Source organism: Capra hircus, chromosome 10 (assembly GCF_001704415.2).
Source record: "Capra hircus breed San Clemente chromosome 10, ASM170441v1, whole genome shotgun sequence".
NCBI classification, from domain to species: Eukaryota; Metazoa; Chordata; class Mammalia; order Artiodactyla; family Bovidae; genus Capra; species Capra hircus.
The window spans coordinates 13,780,821-13,801,775 of record NC_030817.1 but is presented as its reverse complement, the minus strand read 5'-3'; the positions used below and the strand labels follow the sequence as shown (position 1 = coordinate 13,801,775).

At 50.1% G+C, this 20,955-nt stretch overlaps 1 protein-coding gene across 8 annotated transcripts in view; it reads left to right on the top strand.

The window, feature by feature from the left end:
- Positions 295–20,955, top strand: part of NRXN3 (neurexin 3) — a 1,815,686-nt gene continuing 1,795,025 nt past the window's right edge. For all 8 annotated transcript variants that reach the window (XM_018053902.1, XM_018053908.1, XM_018053900.1 and 5 more), the window contains exon 1: positions 295–587. The gene's annotated coding sequence lies outside the window, so the exon portion shown is untranslated. The remainder of the gene's footprint in view (positions 588–20,955) is intronic.

The window sequence follows — 20,955 nt, the reverse complement described above, 5'->3', positions numbered from 1 at the left end:
ATTTTTGTCTTCAATTCTTGCCCCAGCTCTAGTGAAGAACCTCCCTAGGCTGGGATGAGCAGAGACATGAGCTCCTGACATGGCCTTCCCGTTGCAGGGGGCTGCAGAGTGCCCCTCCCTGATGAGATCTTCTCAGCTGTTTGCGAAACAGTCGGGGAGGAGGTAGTGGAGCCCTCAACCAGGCAGCCCGCCTGTCTCTTTAAATGCCGGGGTCTGTGTGGGAGAAGGAGGGGCCGGCTCTGGAGTGCGTGAAATTCCTGGGCTCCTCCGGCAGTCTCAGGCTCAGAGCGCAGCCCTACACATCTCCTCTTGCATGCAACTCACTGAGAGGGAGAGGCGAGCGTGTCCTCCCCTCTCGCAGCCGCCAGCATCTCCAGCCACCAAGGACCTGCTTTTTGCACCTCCAACACCCTCTCCCTTCTTCCCCGCCACTCCCTCCCAGAAAGAGAGAAAGAGAAAGAAAAAAGGAGACAGAAAGATTCCGGAATTTGAGCCTCTCCAGAGAGGAAACATACCCAGCAAACTCAGTTGATTAAACATCAGACAGACAGACAGACAGACCCCAAATCTTCTGTCCAACTGGAAAGGTAAGATCTGCCGGGGAGAGGAAGGCAGGCAGGGTGTGAAACAACTCAAGCTTCTTGTTCGTTCTGGGGAAGAGGTTGCTCCTGAGAGGGTAGAAGTTTTCAGTTGGGAGCGACCAACCTAGATTTTTTTTTGAAGGCTGGATTGGAGAGCCTTGGCTGACCATGGGAATGGCTTCTCAACTGCCTTTCTTTTCCTTCAGTTTCTCCTAGAAGTTGGGTCTTTTGGCTCCAGATGTTGAAAAAGTCAGAGAATGTTTTAGATTTTCAATCTTTTGAAAAGTCTTTCTTCTGTTTGTGTGGATTGTTAGTCTGAAATGATGTGTACCTATCACTTCATTTTGGGCAGGTACTTTTTTTTTTTTCATTTTATGACCACCTCCCCCCCATTATTATTTTTTTTTTCTGGGGAAGGGGCTAGATCAAATGAGAAAGAGAAGAAGGGAAGCTCTGAGGATCACAAGAAGACAAAATTGAATTGAGACAGGGATTTCCCTAGCTGTTGAGGAATTGAAGGGTGTGTGTGTGTGCGTGTGTGTGTGTGTGTGTGTGTGTGTGTGTGATATTTTTTGGAAGGGGTGTGAGGAGGTAGATCCTGAGTATGAAGATTCAGGCTGGAGTCCTGTTATTTTGCTGTGGAGGTGGGCATACTCACAGAAGGTGAAATAGGGAGTGTGTGTGTGTGTGTGTGTGTGTGTGTGTGTGTGTGTGCGCGCACTCCTGTTTGGATCAGTTACAAGGGAATCTTCCTCCTCTGCCTTCCATTTGTTTATATTAATGATTTAGTAGCAGGCTTGCCTGAAAACTTCCACTCTGTGTAAGCACTGTGGGTTTTGCAAGCTCTCAGTGACCTTAAAGGCTGGTTCGATGTATTTTTCACTAGGCATTGTGTTGTGCCCAGAGTTTTAAGTCTTCCCCTCTCTCTCTTTTTTTTAACCAGAAAACTTAGCTGCTCTAGAAACATCATCCTGATGACAAGGGAAAAAAATCTGCCCCCCCCCCACTCCCTATCCCTTCCTAGGCCAGTGATGTAATACCAACCTATGGGCTCGCCTGCTTTGCAGGTGACTTACCCTGTGATTACTTGTTAAAAAAAATAAATTTCTCCCTTCCTCCATTAAATGCATTTTTCTTTGGATTTGGATGTAGAAATATCATTATGCAGTGAGAAAATTATATTTTTGATAACCATTACTGGGGTTTAGGTAAAGTAGGATTCCTCTTCCCTGATCAGTATTTTAAAACAAAAAAAATTTTTTTTTCTTTAAATACAAAGGTCAGAGATCACCCAGAGAGAGCTAGGCTAGGAGGGAGCAAGACAGAGTGGGACCAACTAGGAGAACTGAGAAAAGGGGAACTGTCATTTTCCGTCTTGCTCCGGTCATTCCCGCTTGGGGAGATAGTTTGCTTTTACCCCCATGATTCACCCTAACATTCTTAATTCTTCCTCTGCCCTGGGTCCTGTGGATGGCCCTGGAGGGAGAGCAATGCTCCTTGTCACACCTGGGGGATTGTGTAGTTTTGGGGGTCAGATGACCGTTTGCCTTTGTGATGAAGGTTCCAATGGAAATTTGAACTCCCAGTGCGCTGGGCGACTTAGTACCAGGATAGTCTATCTGGGGGCACCTGGAGGTTAGGTCTGGGGAGCCTGAAGAACTAGCCCTTTATGAATTTGCCGATCTGGGTAGAGCCTCCCTTCATCGTCCAAGGGCTTCTGTGTCGCCTTTCGAGTTAAAATGGTCCTGCTGGTTATGATGGGCAAGTTTACCTAAGGGCTACTGGGTACGTGTCTGAAGGATGGAAGGGAGAGAGGGAGAGACATAGCAAGGCTGGCTTTTTTTTTTTAATCTTCTGGCTTAATCTGCCTAAGTCATATTGGGGCGAACGATATTTAAGTGGGTGCTGGTTGTGCAGAGACATTTCTATTGTTTGATTTTTTTTCCCCCCTTGGTTGGGGAGTGGAGAGTAAGGGCTCTTGGCCCATTTTCTGCAGCCTGGGGTTCATCTGGCGAGTCAGTCTTCCTTCTGGAAGAGGGGGAAAAGGCTGGACGCTGGAAGTTCGCTATTAAAGTGAGCAACAGGGCTGGGTTAATTTTTTCTTTTTTTAAACAACTGGACTGTGCGAATGCCCTTTTCTGGAGCTTTCCGGCCCTTTCTAGTGAAATAATAATTTTCCAAAATTGCTTCTTAAAATGAGGGGGGCCAGAAATCAAAGGGATTCTGGATTTTGAGAGACAACTACGTCTTTGCTTCTCTGGTAGCTCCCTGTTATTCATTATTAGGGGGTTGACGGAGGGCTGGCCTCCTTTTCTGGTTGATTTTAATGCTGCGTTTCTACTGAATATGTTGATGATTTGCTGCTTATATAAGGGAAAGGATGTATCGAGGTGGTTTGAGGCTTGGGGTTTTGAGATCGGCTACTGAGATTGGGTGGCGGTCGATGTATTTGTCGATGTGCATGGTAGGAAGGTCTTTTCTTTTGGGTGGTGGGGGATAAGGGGATGGTTGGAAAATGGTAGATGAGATGCTACAGCAAATGGGGACACGAGGAGAGACAGAGGTGAGCTCAGAAGTCACCGGTTGGCAGAATTTCTGTCCTGTATCCCCCTTTCTCTCGCTCCTTGGGGGGAAAAAAAATCCATTATCTCTAAAAACACATTATTCTTCAATTGGCCTTTTAGAGAAAAAAGGAGAAGGAGGGGAGGGGTTAATTTGGTGAGGGGGCTTGGTTGTAATTAGCCCACTGCTGCAAAACTGAGATACGGAAACCCATCGGCATCAGCTTTGGGGGCGCAGAGAGGCAACAGAGGGATGGGGGACGGGTTGTCAGTCTCGGATGCACCGTGGAGTGGTGGGGTTGGTGTTTGGGTATTGTGTGTGTGTGTGTGTGTCTGTGTCTCTGTGTGCGTGCAATTTTTTCCACCCTACCACCGATGTCCCCCTCCATCCTCCCCCAGGTCTGCCATTCTCTTGCTTCCATCTGCACACACCCGCTCCCCCCTACCCCTATTTACCCCCTCCCCCCTTTCCTGGAGTCCTTTCTGCCTGGATGAGAAAATTCTGATTCTGATGGCTCTGCGGCTCTTTCCTTTTTTTTTTTTTTGCAACACAACAGTGGTGCGATGGCCTTTCCTACATGCCACACGGATGCAGCCTTCTGATAGGAGCGCTAAGTCGGCACATCTACACACGCACTTTGCACATGCTCTTGCACACACACACACACACACACTCTCTCCCACAGTCTCAGGCGATCAAGGGCTTGGTTCCCTTTGGTTTTCCGGCTCTCCCCACCCCTACCTCCATCGTGGCTCCTCTCCACCAGTCTTCATACGGGAAATGCAGTCGCGGTACCCCCGTCTTCTCCCTACACCGCCCTCTGCTTTCTTCTCGCCATCCTGCTTTCCCCAAAACTGTGGTGTGTCGCAGTTCATGGGATTAGCATGTTGGAGAGACTTTGGGGGAGGGGACTTCATAGGAGGAGGATTGGAATGGGGGTAGATGACATTAATGGGTTTTTTTTTTCCCCTTTTGCCAAATATGCACCCGGTGATAATGATCCAATTTAACCATCCGTGTAATATATGTTTGCGGCACACTGGAGGAAGGTTACCCGGGAAAAGCGGAGTCTGGACTGGGTTACCTCTGGGGAGATTTGATGCCTGGACAATAGAGACACAGATACCCGCCCCCCCATCTCCACACACACATGTGCATGCTCCCACACACACACCCCAACACACAGCTCTGCTCGGTGGCCTGTGTCAAGCCAGAGGGCACTGCAGAATCTCCCAGGGTTGTCGTGGTTCGTTGAGAGGCTGGAGTGATGTCTTTGTCCTACCCAGCTCTCACTCTCCTGGATGATGTCTGATCTTAAATTTCTGGGTGGCCTGTGTGTGGCCTCGTGGTTGGGGTGGGGGTGGGCGGTGCTGGAGGGGTGTTTGTGTTTTGTCAAATGCCCCGTGTGCCTCCAATTGGACAACCTGGATTGTCAACATGGTGCGTGCGGTTGGAGCGGGGGGCTGCCTGCCTGTTTGTGCTGCGTGAGTGTGCCTGTGGGATGCGGACAGTGCGCCTGGCTCTGGGGAGGTGTCGGGGTGACGCTCCCTGACCCTTAATCCTGGGGAGGACGGCAAAGAGCCGAGGTGTTCGGTGGGAGAGACAGGACGATGGAGTATTCCAGGGAGTTGAGAAGACTGGAGGGGGAGAAGGCGCTCCGTCTCCGGCGGGAAGCCTCGTGAGCCAGCCCGGCTCCCCGGAGCAAGCCCGTGGGTGGGTGTGATCATCGTGGATGATGGGTGGGCGGATGCCGTCGTGGTAGGGGGGGCAAGGGACGAGGTGGGCGAAATTGAGGGTTTCCCTCTCCACCTCAGAAGCCCCGGACAGAGCACAGAGATCAGCCCTGCCCTCCCGGGCACCAGCCACCCTTGGGTGGCTTGGCCTTGTCGGTGGAGGCTGCAGCCCCAAAGAGCTGCAGTCGCCCTCGGCCGGGATGGCATATAACCCCCCCCTCCCCCACCCCATAGGTTCCTGGGCTCCGGCTGCCTTGACTACCAGACGCCATTTTCCCTTTTCCTTTGGCTAAAGGTGTGTCCCTCTTTATTAGCAATTATATATGAGATGGGAAAACATTTTTCCTAAGAGAGAGAAAAAAAAAATCCTTGGAGCAAAATGCTGATTGTCGGACGTTTCCTATGTCCCCTCTCCCTTGCCAGGGCTGACCTTGAGCCATTAGGGAGAAAGGGTTACGTCATTGCCGGAGAAAGGGGACAAATGAAGGGTAGGATGATGACTCGGGGGTGGATTCTTGGGCCAGACACCCAGAGGAGAAGGCTCTTGGGATCCCCCTGCTGCGTTCCCCTTGTATCAGCCTTGAGTGTAGATGGGAGCCTTGCAAAAGTCGAAGCATCCCTTCCAAAGCTCACTGTCTAGAAATTCGCAGGCCTGATGCCTCGGTTGCTGCTATCAGGCCCGGCCTCCCTCAAGCACCTATCTGCTGGGGGAGGGACCGCCAAGCCTCGCCGCAGCTCTGACCCTGGAGGGCACCCCTGGCTGCTCTGCAGATGGCGAGGTATGACTGGGCCAGCCACAGGTGGCAGTCCCGGGCCTGGGCAGGGCTCTGCAGGGCTCTGCTCCAGTGAGTCCTCCTCGGAGAGGCCTCGCCTGAGGGGCTGTCTGAAATAACCCCCTCCCCGATTGCCTGGCCCCTTTCCAGCCCATTCTTCTGCCTTTAATTCTCATCAGCTACTCACCACCTAACGCTCCAATACCCGCCGAGTGTTAAGGTAATCTTGTCTGTCTCCCCCGGAAGCAGGCTCCATAGGGTCAGGGTCTTTGTCTCTGGGTTCGTTGCAGTGTTCTCAGCGCCTAGGACAGTTTCTGGCATGTCAGAAGTGCTCAGCAAATATTTGTTGATTGGCAGAAAGAACCATATGGATTTGGCGTTGGGGGTTCTAAGCTTGGAACCTGTCTTCTGGGAGAGCCGAACTTTGCCTCTGGCTGTCCCTGCCTGCAAGTCAAGATCTGCTAGAGGGATTGCAAAGTGCAATGTCCAAGTGCAATAGAAAGGTCTTCTCCGGGCCTGGCTGAGTGATTCTGCCTCCATGGTCCTACTAATGCTAGTCGGTTATTGTCATCAAGTTGTAGGAACAGTAATAGTAGTGATATGGCTACCATATCTGATGTGCTTAATATATACCAAGTTCTGTAAAAGTTTCTTTCTTTCTTTTTTTTTACATTCAGTATCTCTGTTAATTTTCTGCACAGCTCAGTGCAGTATGTAGTCGGCCCTCTGTATTCGTGGGCTCTGCATCCTCGGCGATGGAGGGCCAACCACACTGCATCATTTTATGTAAGAAACTTGATCTTCCACAGATTTTGGTATCTGAGAGGGATCCTGGAATCAGTACCCCACAGATACTGAGCTATGACTGTGCTGTTAAACCCTCCCTTTGACCGAGGAGGAGACTGAGACGTAGGTAAAGTAAGAAGGTAAAATGGCAGATCAGGGATTTGAACTCAAATCTTTCTTATCCCAGAGCCCAGGCTTATGACCCTTCTGTTATACTATTAGAGGTAGAAGGGAGATGAGCCATCATCTCATTCAGAACTCTCCAACACAGATGAGAAACCTGAGGCCTAGAGAGATTCAGTGGCTTGTCCAGAGTCATATGCCAAGTCTGATGGAGAGACAAAGCTGGAATCCAGGTTTTCTGGCTGTGTGGGCCGTGTTCTTTCTATACCATCATGCTGGGTCTATGGTACACAGGCTCTTTCTCAAAGAGAATGGTGCTGGAGGCTGCCTGAGATGCCCTCTGAGTTGTCCTTCTTCCTTGGACAGAGTGGGGTGGGCTTTGTGAGGTGGGAGGGAGTAGGTGTGCCTTTAATGGGGGCTGACTATTCCTGCAGAGCTGGAAGGAGACTAGGGGGAGGCTGGGGGCTGTTCTCCAAGGTCATTAGAGTCGCTGGGTGCGGGTCAAGGTCATGCCCTGAGTGTGCTAGAGGAAGAGGCCCCAGTGGGGTACTCTGGGTCCTCAATTTCGTGAAGCTATGCCCGTTGTGGTCATGCTCAGATGCAGCAGGGGCTCCATTCAAGGTCTGGATCTGAAGACCTGGCAGCTTGTTACCTTCTCCCAGACTGCCTAAGCCCTTGCTTCTCAAGAAAGCGAGGTATGGGCCCAGACACTAGCCTCGCTGTGTTTCATCTTTGTTTCCAGAGGCTGGCTGGAGAGTGTGAGGTCATGGAATAAGGGGAAGGGGTCTTCCTAGTCCCTGTGCTCCAATCCTAGGCTTGGACCTGACCTCGACTCAGGAAGGGGTTAGACGTCCTAGGCTTGCGTGCGTGAGTATGTGTCTGTCTGTCTGTCTCTCTGTTTGTGTATTCTGGGGCCGGGGAGTGGGAGACCAGAGCAAAGTAGACTCTGAGAAGCTGAGAAGCCTTACCTTCTGCCAGGACCTTGAGATGGGGTGAGAAGCTGTTTTTGTGTGACTTTGAGATGGGGTGACTGGTTGCCCTGGTTTGTAGAGACAGGCCCATTTAGGGCTTGGTCCTAGTGTAATTATTAGCTCTCAAAAGTGTCCTGGTTTGGATGATAAAATATACGGTCATCCTTCTTTGGGATGACATCACCCACTTTCTGTTCTTGAGATAGGGAAATCAAATATTAGGGGACAAGATGGTGCCTGGGAGAAGAGCCTTCCCCCAAAGGTACTTCCTCTTGTCCCCCATTTCTAAAGGATTAAGACCTTAATCTCCTGACTACTCCTGCTACCAACACGACTACTAACCTAACTCCCTTACAACAACTATTTCTGCTAGCCAGTGTTTGAGTCCTGGCTGTTTGCCAGTTACTATGCTAAGTACTTGACATGCATTGTCCCAGTTAACCTTCCCACCACATTGTAAGATGGGTACTCTTGACATTTTGGTAAGAAACGAAGAAACTGTGCCCTAAAGAAGTTAAATAATGTGGGCAAGGTCATGCAGGAAGGAAGTGACGAGATCACGTTCAAACCCAGTGACCTGCCTCTGATGCTCTGATATTCACACTGGGTCACAGCACATCTGTGGGCCAGTCCTCTGGTCCACCGCCCCCACCACCCCCACCACCCCGCCCCCCGACCCCTCCATGTCTGAGAACTTGAGTCTGGGAGCTGACCTGCTTGCTGGGCTGTTGGATCACAACCCCGGGACTTGCTGAAGATGCTGCTGCTGCTCAGTGGCATGTTAGGCTTAGGGACAGGAGGCTGCTGGGGGTCTTTCTGGTGGCCCTTTAGAGACTCTGTTTCCCGTGGTGACTCAATTACCTTGCTGAGGAGGGAGGCTGTGTTGTTTGATGTATGATGGTGGTGGGTGGGCAGAAGGCAGAGAACCTGCACCCTGTCTGGCACTGCTTTGCTCTGTGGCCCTGATCCCTGATGGGCCACACTCGTCCTGGCCCTGGCAGTGGGGCTGGCCCCCAGTGGGAGATTCCGGCGAGTGGACAATTGGCTAGCACTTGCTCTTGGCAGAGCATCATGGTCTGCCGTATTTCCTATAATGGGTGGTGTCCTCTTTTGTCTGACAAGGAGGCTGTCGGTCAGGAGGGTTAAATAGCTTGTCTAGGACCACAGAGGGAGAAGTCACAGACCTCTGACCCAAGCTTGGGTCTGACCCCAGAATTTCTGCTATTTTGGAGTCCTTGTCCTGCCTGCTACACTGAACCCTGGAGCAGAAGCGGTGGGAGCTGGAAGGTCTGAAAAGGGAGGCAGGGGAGGAAATTCAGGTGTTCAGATCAGCCCAAGTCTGGGGGCTGAAGAGGGCATCTGGGGCTCATCTCCTGCTCAGCCACCCCTGGGTCTTCTCCCTCCTCCAGCCAGGGGAAGACGGCTGCTGAACTCTCAGCTGAGTGAGTGCTGGTTCTGGTCTGGAGGGAAGGGGAGATGGGCCCGTCCACACCTTGCAGAAGTCCCGAAGGAGGTACCTGCTTCTGTAATCATGTCAGAGGTGTGTTAGTCACTCAGTCATGTCCAACTCTTTGTGACCCCATGGACTGTAGCCCACCAGGCTCTCCTGTCCATGGAATTCTCCAGGCAAGAATACTGGAGTGGTTTGCCATTTCCTTCTCCAGGGGATCTTCCCCACCCAGGGATCAAACCTGGGTCTCCTACACTGCAGGCAGATTCTTTACCATCTGAGCCACCTGGGAAGCTGTGATATATGCAGTGACACCTGCTTCCCCTCCCTCCCCTGTATCAGTGTCTGAGTACCAAGGATAAGATGGGACAGGTGATCTCTCTGCCTAGAGATTGGAAGGGAGGATACACAGTGGCGGGAAGTTGGGATTCCCCGGCTGGAGGACTCCAGGGAGAAAGGGGAATTTTTTTCTTGGTTGAGAAGCAGGGAATAGGAGTAGAGGATTTTTCTCACTCGGGGGATGGTCTGTGGCCCCCAAGCTGAGCTGCATTAAGCTTCATTGCAGTCCCATTGAAGACTGTGTTTATTTTTCCAATAATGTGTTAATTAAACATCGATTTCCGGGTGGAAGAAAGGGAATTGGATTGCCAGAGCTAAATGGAGTGAGGAGGATGGGGAGCCATTGAGAGGGGCCCAGGCTGGAGTCAGCATTCTTCAGCATCACCCCAGGAGGGGTGGCAGGCAGGCAAGGCTGCCTCTTCCCCTGGCCCCACATTTGGAGTTTTCAGCTCCCTGAGAGCCTTTAGGAGACACCTTTTCTTCCCTTTGGCTGCCAGAGCAGATGGAGTTGGCTCTTTGCTGAACCTTGATTCAAGGGGGGAGAAGCCACCATTCTTCACCTTCTCTAGTATCCTTTTTTTTTGGTGATCCTGTGGCAGGCCTTGTGCTTGTCGCTCTATATAGGTTAGCTCATTGGATTTTAAAGTAAGCGCAGGAGTAGTATTTCTTTATACCCCCACTTTGGAGATGAAACTGAGGCTCAGAGAAGTTAGGTGGCAAATTCAAGAGCAAAGAGGTGGGCAAGCTTGGCAAGAAAAGGGGGGCCCTAGAAGAGTATCTGGGATCAGCAGAAAAGCCCCAAGGATCCAAGCCCCTCTAAAGGCAAAAAGGAAAGAATGAAGTAACAGAGAATGACTTATTTTACCATCAGCTAAGACGGATGGAACTTTTACTATGTGCCAGCAACCATGTTAAATGCTTTGCGTATACAGTAGTGAGGATGCAGTGAGCAAGTGTTAAGTAATGTTATTCCCATTATAGAGAGGAGGAAAGTGGGACTTGAAGAGGCTACCTGACTTGCTGAGGTTGCAGAGCTGGTAAATGGTGGAGCTGGAATAAAAACTGGGTAAAGAGAACTTTGGGACCTCTTTGCAGCCGTGTTCTTTTGACTTATACACACTGAGGACACGGATGCCCTCTCAACAAGTCACCTACAACTTCTGGAAGATAGAGACTTGGGTCTTTTAGGATGGATTCTCTGACCAGATTCTGAGCCTCAGAAATCCCAGTCTTGCAATATGAACCACACTGTCTGTTTCCTTCTTCACCCATGACCGCTCAGGCCGAGCCTCTAGTGGGTAAAGGCTCTTCTGGGTGCTTGTGGTATTTGGAGTCTGCATTAGTGAACTGGGTGGGAAGGGTAAGTTAGAGCAGTACTTCTCAGACTTGCCTGCATGTTAGAATTACCATATTAAGATCCTAGACCTATGCAGTCTTAGACTGCAACTCATACCAATTAATTAGTCCTTTGGGGTAAGACTCCAGGATCAGTATATTTAGAGCTTCCCAGGTGATCCATCAGACCTGTAAACTGGTGATTGAGAACAGCTGCTGCTGCAAAGCAGCTGTTGGTAGAATAGACCAGTTTCTGTTTCCAGTTGGGTTAGAAGTGCAGAATTAATTGGTTTCACATACCTAGTATCCAGTGGGGCAGCCTTTATACTGGTCAATGTCCTTCTCATTGAAACAGCAGCTTTTGGACTTTGGCACGCATCACAGTGTCTGGGGAGCTCTTACAAAATGTGCGTCTTCAGGCCCCACTGCAGATCTGATGGAAAAGTTCTAGGGTGGCCCAGGAATCTGCTTCAGAAGCAAGCACCTTCTGCGGTTGGGTGAGGTCGTGATACCCGGGGCCAGCCCCGGAGTCTCCTTTGTTTCATGCACGTGATGTCCGTGCACATGAAACCCTCTCTCTTTGGAGAGGTGGAAAGGTGAGGACAAGGACTGTTTGTGGTTGCCTGTTGCTCCGTGAGGTCTGGTCTCCTGGGCTCAGGACTGGCTGACATTGCTAACACGGGAAGGCCTGCTCTTCTGGCTGGGTCCCTGCTACCCAGGTTAGTGTCCTGCATGCAAGCTACCCTGAGGGAGTAGAGAATGGTCCCATCATGGAAACCCTACAGCCTTCCTTCCTGGGTTTTAACAACAACAACAAAAAAATCAGAGTAAATCTCTGGATGACTTAAGGGTTGGGGCGTCTGTCAGCAAAGTGCCCTGAGTCCTCCCCCACGGTCGGTGAACAGCTTCTCTGGGGCTCATTTTAAACTTTTCTTCCAAAACTGTCAAAAAATAGAGAATGGTAAGAGACTCTCAGAGCTGGAAGGGACCTTGGTGATTATCCATGCCAACATTAATGTTCTCTTCATTCATTCATCCAGCAGGCATTTATTAAACACCTACTATATCCAGGCACTGTACCAGGTGCTGGGAATACAGCCACATTCAAGAGAGACACTTGGTTTGTCCCTCGTGGAACTTAAACTTGGGTGGAGGGAGCAAATATTAAACAACACAAAGAAATACGTAATTAGAAAGGATGAATGCACTGAGAGTTATGGAAAACTAATTTAGAATGATGGGATCAAGGGGGGGAAATGATAGCTAAAATTTATTAAGTGTTCACTATGTGTAGACCCTGTTGTCGTGGTTTCACATGTATCACTTAGTCCTCGCAATGAGTCTTGGAGGGAGGGAGGTACTGTCATTATTGTTCCCTTGCTATGGATGAGGAAACTAAGCCATGGCGAGGTGTCCAGGCTGGAACTCTCACTGAGGTCTGTCTGACCGTCTGAACCCTCTCTAACACCCCATCTCTGAGTGGGGAGGTGGCTTGGAAAAAGTGATGTTTGCACAGAGAGCTGAAGGAAGAGTTGGGAGTGAAGAAAAACCAGAGAAGTTAAGGAAATACTGATAATCTTGTCCTCATATGGAACCCTGAGATGCTAAGCACTGTGCAGAATACTTCACGGAAATTATCTCACTGAATGCCTGCAACAGCTTGGAATAGTAGGAATTCTTATTCCCTTCTTTGCAGGCGTGGAAACCAAGGCTTTGAGAGGTCACGTTCACAGATGGTGGACACTCTGAATCCTGCCCTGTTTGGGCTTCTTTCATCTCACCCGTTGAGTGTGCTAATCGTGAATGGGGGGTGACGAGGGGGATTCCTCCAGAGCTCTCAGATCTGCTTGTTCTGGGCCGAGGAGAACCGGAGGAGGGAGAGCGCAGGTCCTGGCTGGGGCCTGGCTGCCCCTCTGTGCTATGAGCCATCTCCATTTTTCTTCTCTCTGGCAAGAGCCCCAGGCTGGCCTGCTTCTCAGTCTGTGGGTCCAGGAGCCCTTTGCAATTCTTGTCCTCTGTCTCCTCTTCCCTCCGCCACCTTCCAGCCCACCTGTTGCTAATTGGTGAGATGCTTGTCACCTGCAGGTCCACCCTTCCTCCTCTGTCTGGTGCTTCCGTGAATGACCTCCCTGTGTGTTCGCCTGAGGTCCCCTGTGCCCTTGAGTCATGTGGTCCCCTGGGCTATCGTGAGCTGTTCTACACTGGGCAGACGTGAATCGAGGTGGGAAGAAGGACAGGGACTTGGGCCATAAACGTGGTCTAGGGCTACGAGAGAAAGAGACAAGGGGACATGAGAAGGAGATGGGTTAATGGGTCACTGATAAAATATTAAATTCCCAGAAAGTTTGCCAGGACATGAGAGTTCATGTCTTCAGCCTGACCTGCAGGTGAGTGAATCTGCACAGGTAGACAAGCGCCCCATGAGATGGAGGCTGGACTCACTTCCAGGGACGGCAGGATGGTTCTGGCAAAGCAGGGGGAACACCAGAAGCAAGCAGGCTAGCTTTTCATCTGCGTTTCTGCTACCCTTGGAGCAGTGGAGCTTGCCTGAATGCTGGGCTCTGACTCTGATGAGGCTAACACTTGAAGGCCATTGCTTGACTCCCCAGATGCCTGGAATCAAGACACAAAAGGGAAGGCGGGGAAGCTTTCTCTGAGAAGGGGTGGGATGTGTTCGGGGGAAGAAGTTGCCTTGTGTGTAGGTTGCGAGTTTGGATGACAGTCACTCTTCCTTTTTTTGTATATGTGTAGGCCACCCCCCCCTTTTTTTTTTTTACAACAATTCACTCCTTATAAAAGTGACTTAATGATTTTCTTATTGCAAAATATTGTATGTTCATTAGAGAGCATTTAGAAAATACTGGGGAAAAAACCCCCTGTAAGTCCCCACTCCAAAAATAACCAATGGGAAAATTTGGACATCTATTTTTCCAGCTTAACGTCTAAGCATCCACAATCTAGAGTGTGCTGTTCTGTTTTTAAAGACGTTCATTCATTTATTTAACAAGCACCAATTGAGTGTCCGCTCTGTACCAGGCCCTGAAATCACATTTTGGAGGCTGTCATGCTAGCTCGAGATACACTTAAAGATGCATCGTGAGCACTTTCCCACAACAGCCACTCATGCTGTTGAGCTTCCAGATTTAGATTTGGGGTGTAATGAGGCAGTTGGCAAATTCTGGCATCTCAGGTCTCATGTCTTAAGAAGGAAGGGAAGATTGCTGAGCCTTTATCCTCAGCACAGAAGGCAGGTGCCGTGTTAGGCTCCTTAGGAGAGAAAGTGTTCCTTTATCTAGGCAATAAGGGAGGGACAGAAAAGGTTTATGAGGGTGGGAAAACCCCCAACCCTTTAGTGTTAGAGTCTGGTGTAGGAGCAGAACTCTGGAGGTGGGATGGAGAAGTCTCTGGATTTGGCAGCGTTGAGGGCAAGGAGGGCACTGCCTGGCTGACACTGGCTCCTCTGACCACTGAGCCACATCTATAATGAGGTCCATGTAGGTGCATTGGATCCATCCCGGCAGGCAGGAGGAGAGGCAGAACGAGGGAGTAACCGCAGGGGACGCAGCCAGTCTTCATCTGTCGGCCCTGTGCTCTTGCAGACTTTGTCATGTTTCAGAAAGAAGGGGCCAAGAATCTTTTAGGGAAGCCAGAGGGTTGGTGCTGCTTGCAGAATACTTCAGAAGGGCCTGTAGTTTCCCAGGTAGAGCCTGATGTGCAGGAACCGGTGTTCATGTTTTCTGGATTTGAGTTTTTATTCCTTTTGCAGCGTGGATATGCCTGGCGCCTCCAGGATCAGTTTTGACTGATAGTTGCCTTTGCAACGTCACCGTTTTCTCAGGGACCTGATGGCTTCAGAGCTGCTGTGCTGGTTCCCATTTATGTTTAACTGGCCCTTACTGGGCTGTGACTTGCTGTGGACCGTGCTTGGAGAATTACTTTGCTTTAAGTCGGAAAAGTGAATAGGATAGTTTCTGTTGCTGTTCCTTGACATGGAGGTAGAAGCCTTTTTACTAGGAGATTCCCCGTGAGCTGGCAAAAGGGGACTTTTCTGACTTGGTGATTTTCCCTCCAAGTGGGAGTCTGTATAGGTAGCTGAAAATTGAGCTAGAATATGGGGGATAGAAAGAGCAGGCTGGTGAGGGCGTGATGCTCTTGGGATTCAGGATGGTCAAATTGCTCTGAGTTGGCTTTGGGGGGAACCCTAGCTTTGGCGCAGGAGAGCTGCATGTGAATATTAGCTTTGTCGTTCATAGCCACATGGCCTTGGAGACGCAGTTCTAATGTTTCAGAGGATGGCTGTGAAGGACCTCCTGTAGGGCAGGGCTGGCTTGGACGTGTGATTGCCTCTGGATTTGAGGTGGCCCTAAGGTAGCAGGGAGAATGGAGCTCTAGGTCTCCGAGGGGCTGCTTTGTGCTTGACTGTGTCTAAGCTGCTCTCTTCACATGCTCTCCAGATCCTCATGATGGCCCCAGAGGCAGGTAGCAGTGTCTTCATCCCATTATTGAGATAAATGGAAGCTCAGAGAGAGAAAGACGCTGATCCAAGGCTTCTCGGCAAGTGAATGAGGTGTAAATCCAGTGGTTTCTGACTTCAAAGCCTGCAGTGTCCTGAGTATCAAGACTTGGCAAGGGAAGCATGAGCTTCGGGGTCACACATGCAGATCTAGGGTCAGTTCAGTTTAGTCACTCAGTCGAGCCCAACCCTTTGCGACCCCATGGACCGCAGCACGCCAGGCTTCCCTGTCCATCACCAGCTCCCAGAGTTTACTCAAACTCATGTCCATTGAGTCGGTGATGCCATGCAACCATCTCATCCTCTATCGTCCCCTTCTCCTCCTGCCTTCAATCTTTCCCAGCATCAGGGTCTTTTCAGGTTAGTCAGTTCTTCGTATCAGGTGGCTGAAGTATTGGAGTTTCAGCTTCAGCATCAATCCTTCCAATGAATATTCAGGACTAGGGTAACTCCCTGCTTGTTATTCACTAGCTAAGTATATCCTTCACTTCTGGTACTTCACTTGAACTTACGACCCCATCGTGACTGCTACCCCAGGGCTACTTCAGAAAGAGAAAATCCACAGGTCCAAGGCAGCCCTGGAGCACAGTAGGTCCTTTATAGTTGTTCTCTGAAGCTTCAGAGCCAAGCGTCCAAGGGCATACGTGTATTGATAATAAAGCAAATATTCAAGTGTCGTTATCTATAAATCAGAGGTAATAATGTCAGATTTATAGTTAGGGATGGCTCAGAACCAAGTGACTTGTCTGAGGTCATCTAGTAGTTGGTAATGTGATTCAGCCGGGGTTAGAGCCCTCGTGGTCTAACCCACACTCTTTCGCCCTCTCTCTATTACTTTGTGGTCCTGCCTGGTATAAAGGGGCCAGAGCCACTGGAATGACCGTGGTGATACTCGTTATTTTCTGTTGATCAGATTCTGCGAATAGGAAGCTTCTGGTGATGGATCAGAGAGGCAAGGAGGTTTTCTTTTGATTCTTTCTCTTTCCCTCCTAATACGTCGCCCAGGGTGTTTTTCTTGGGGAGTAGGAATTGGTGAAATAAGCCTAGGGCTAAGTGGAAAGGTGAGCTGTTAGCAAATATGGTTTGGGGGCATGTGGGGTAAGTCAAAGCAGGAGGTGAGAGAAATCATCAGATGGCTGGGTAGAACATGCTGGAATCTTTTGTGTGTGCTATGGGTGGAAGGGGAGTCACTAGGAGGTAGTGCTGGGGAACTTGGGCTCACTGTGCACTCTTAGAATTTTCTGAAGTTTGTGTGCAGTAAACTAGCGTGTCAGGAGCTCCCATGTTGTATGACCTCACGCCTTGTCAGGTTGATATTGACACCCTCATTTAGGGGTGAAGGGATTAAATTACTCATGACTCCAGGGCTTCCCTTGGCTCAGTTGGTAAAGAATCTGCCTGCAAATGTGGGAGACCTGGGTTTGATCCCTGGGTTGGGAAGATCCCCTGGAGAAGGGAAAGGCTCCCTACCCCAGTATTCTGGCCTGGAGAATTCCATGGACTGTATACTGTGACCATGGGGTCACAAAGAGTTGGACACGACTGAGCGACCTTTACTTTCACCCCACCCAGTGAGCCTCTGAACCAGGATTCAAAACAGGGCTATAGGATCCAAAGTTTTTTCATTATAGAAAACTTCTATTTGAAAACCTTGCACTTTCTAGATGTTTCACAGACTTTTAAAAGATTCTAGTCTAACCCCACTCTCTGATAGGTGAGGAAACTGAGGCTTAGAGGTCGAATGATTTGACCAAGATTCCACAGTGGGAGGGACCACTTTGAGGTCAAGGTCATGATATCTCCAGGTAATGGTTACTACAAGATAAATAGCAGACACCTGGAGTGCCTGCCCAGGCAGGAGCTGATAAGAAGTGATGGAGCATTAGGGCCGCAGCGCTGCAGCCTTGTGTTTAGAGCCTGATCTCAGGTCTGTAGGAAGATTTGGGACAAATCAGGAAACTAAGGCAAATGCCATGCATAAGAGCTAGACATGACTTTGGGCCCTAGATGCTGTGGATGCTCAGGCAACACGAACGATTGCAGATCTCCTAAGGAGGTAGGGCTCAGCTTACTGAATCGGGAAGGTGCAGGCTGCCACATGCCTTGAGTTACTGGCCCTGTGGTTGTTATGATCTGGATTTCTTAAGGCCTGATCCTCTGAAATCAGACTGACCCACACATGAATGTGGGTGAACCTGTTCTCGAATATAGACTTTGATCAAGTTACTTCCCCTCTCAGAGTCTCAGGTTTGTCATTTATAAAACAAAGTCATAGCCACGCCACTGCTTAGTTGGGAATATTAAGTGAGGAGTTGTGGGTTGACTACTCAGTTTAGGGCTCTCAGAATTAATTATATGTCTGGTCTGGACCTCTCACTTGAGCTCAGACTTGTATACCCACCAGCCTGATCATAAACGACCTATTTCTTTAATACTATTTCAACTCAAGTTGATACGCTTTAACATCTTTTGATTATACCTCCTGTCCCCACCTGCTCTACCCAGTCTTCCTCATTTTAGAAGTGGGAAACCCCAACCTCTTAGTTGCTCACCCTGACACACTTAGAATTGTTTTTGACTCCTTCCTTGCTCTCTCATCCCATGTTCAATCTATCAACCAAGCCTGTGGCCTCTCCCTTAAAAACAAGATCCAGAATATATCCAGACTTCTTATCCCAGTGGTCCAAGCCACCAACACCACACCGCCTCACCTGCAGTATTGCAATGACCTTCCTGCTGGACTCCTGCTTCCACTCTTGACTCTATACTTTTTTCCTTCCCACAGCAGGCAGGAATGATCTTTAAAATGAAAATCTGGTTATGTCATTGCACTCAAAATTCTCCAGTGGCTTCCCGGAGTCCTAAGTTCGACTGGCAAGCCCCACCAGATCTGAGCTCAGCACTTTCTGCCTTCCTCTCCTCCCGCTTTCCTTTACACACATGCTGTTCCAGTCATACTGGTCTCCTTGCTGCTCCTTGGACTCAATAAGCCCAGTCTGGTCTCCACTCTTTTGTTCCAAGCTGTTTGCTTGCTGTTTCCCTTCCCCAGGTCTCTGTGGAAGTGAACCCCATTGGACAAGCCTTCCCCAGCCACCCTTTCCAGAATGGCCCTTCCCTCCCAGGACGCTCCTCCTCCTTATCTTACTTGACTTTCACAGCACATGTTACACGTGTGTTTGCTTGGCTCCTTGTCTGTCTGCCCCATTAGGACCTCCTCACCCAAGGGTGGGCTGGAACTTTGTTTTGCTCACAGCTGGCACGTCGCAGGAGGGAAGCATTCAGCGAACGCCCGCTGGGTGAATGAGCACCCTCCTTCCTGCTTCCACGGCTCAGGTCTCTGGTCACACTGGGCCACTTCTCGCCTAGTCCTTGAGGGTCAAATGAGAATGATTCATCATCCTTAGTTGTCTTTCATGAACGACCTTTACAGACAAGGCCTGGGACTTTGGGAAGCAACTTGATATTTTTTCTCATTTTAAAAAGGAATACATGTGGCCATGTACATTGTGGTGGGGGTTGGGGGTGGGGGGAAGAAAACAAAGGCAAAATTCAGTAGATGGAGAATGCCATGAAGAACATGAAGATCAGCAGGAATCCCTCCTCCCAGAGAGAGCCTCTGTCACTGTCAGGGTACCCACCCCACAGACTGTCCTCCAACGCACAGGTGCTCTTTCTTGGGGAGAGGATTGAACTGGGAGGAGTGGGTGACAAAGGAAGGATATTATTAAGGAAACGGGCAACAAGATGACAGTGACCCAACAGTGTTGCCTGGTGCAGAGTGGTGAGACTAGGAATTGGCAGGATTCAGCTTCATCAGTGACTCTCTTTCATATAGTAAGAAAGCCATTTGTTTCTCATCAGATAAGGGTCTCACACAGGGAAGAGGAAGAGACACCTCAGGAAAGCTACAAGGGAAATTCATTTCCCTTTAATTTGGTTATTTTTCAAAGCATCTTACTTGGATGGAGCTTTCTTTAAGGCCGCAAGAACTGTGTGTTTCAGGGCCAGGGGCATGCTCACTGGGGTTGGTGGGGCTGGGCTGGAGGCTGGGGACTGCCAGCAGTGGAGGGACCCCTTACCTGGCGTCAGGAGCTTTACCTACAGTAGTTACCACACTTGATTCTCATGGCAACCTTGTGCGTGCGGCGAGTTGTGAGTTGCCTTTTATGGATGAGAGCACAGAGGCTTGAAGGGGTGGGGTGACCTCTCCAGGTATACCTCTCGGGAGTGGCTTGTGATCCAAACCCTGGCTTCTGGACTCCAGCGTTTGTGTCAGTAACCACAATGAAACATATATCGGAGTGGTCGGAACAGACAGGCGGGAGGGCCAGCATGGAAGTGCATTAGATGGAGCTGTGGGAGGAGGCTGGGGCATCTGTCTGCCCCCAGAGTTGCTCTTTCACATGGCCAGATGAGGGTCTGGTTCTATGTCTTTAACTGGACCAGACAGGTCCAGCGTTCCTGTGATGGCATTGGAAATTTGGAGTTGGTACCACCCATGTGAAATAAAGAGGGCCATCCTGAAATGGGCATGACAGGGGCCCCAGGTGGCCATCCACGTCACTCTGCAGCTCAGGACTGTTGTGGTAAGGGCATCCCTACAGATGAATGTGGAATTCCTGAAATTTAGAGTAAACGGGGATCCGTTTACTCTAAATCACCCCTTCTCCTCTCTGACCTGCGTGTAAACTCTAAGTATCTGGCCCCAGGGATGGGGACTGGGGATGGGGTTGAGGGTGGGGTTTGTATTCTTGAAGAGCACACCAATGTCAGGGAACTGAAGTGCAGAATCTTAAACTCCCGGTGGGGGCGGTACCATGAGGCCCCAGTAGAGGGTCTGAGTTACAACCCTGCCCTCCTCTGTGGCTGGAGCACGGTGTGTCTGTGTGTGTGTGGCCGTGCATGCACGTGGCTGCAGGGTCTCTTGCTGTTTGGATATTGTTACCCTGCACAAGGGCAGGAGATGGCTCCTGGGAATTAACGCTGCTCAGATGTTAAACCGATATGTCCACTCAGGTCTTATCCACAGAGTGAGGAGATGCCTGTGGTTTCATTGCCACTCCCGAGTCATGAGACCCGAGCAGGAAGGAGGAGGAGAGGAATTCTTCACTCAGGCGATGGTGTGGGGTTTGAGGTGGGCTGCTTACTTGTGCTTCAGCTGAATAGGAAATACCAGACTCACGGTTGCCCTGCAAAGTAGCCTGGCTCTCAGTTCTGTTTCTCAGGGAAGAAGAAGTCCCCCTGGATTCCATTCATTCAACCGATCTTTATGGAGCACCTGCTGGGTCCAGACACTTTGCAAGGTGCTAGAGATGGAGAGGGGGCAGTGGTGTGGGCGGCAGCTGGCAGACTTGAGACATGTTTTGGTGGTGCCATTGACTGGGGTTGATGATGAATTGGATCTTGGATGAGGGAGGGATCAGTGTGGGGAATGACTCCCAGGGCGCTGATGCGAGTAGCTGTCAGAAGCTTGGCATTAGCACTTCTCTCCTGGGGAGGGTGGCGTGGCTCCAGATTGCTAGGGAAGATTTCACATGTTTCAAAAGGGGGAGGGGTAAGAGAGGCCCCGAGAGGTGTCAGCCATGGAGCCTGGCCTTCTGCATTTTTCTTTTCCCTACGAGAAGTTGGCACGCACCAGTATTTCCCAGTTCCTCCTCAATCCACCCAACGCCTCCTACCTTCCTGATCTCCCACCTCTATTTGAAATAAGAATATGAAGAGGGGAAATGGACTGACAGAGCGTTTACCCACCTAAGGGAAACTTTGGAGAGTCTGTTCAGCTTGGGACC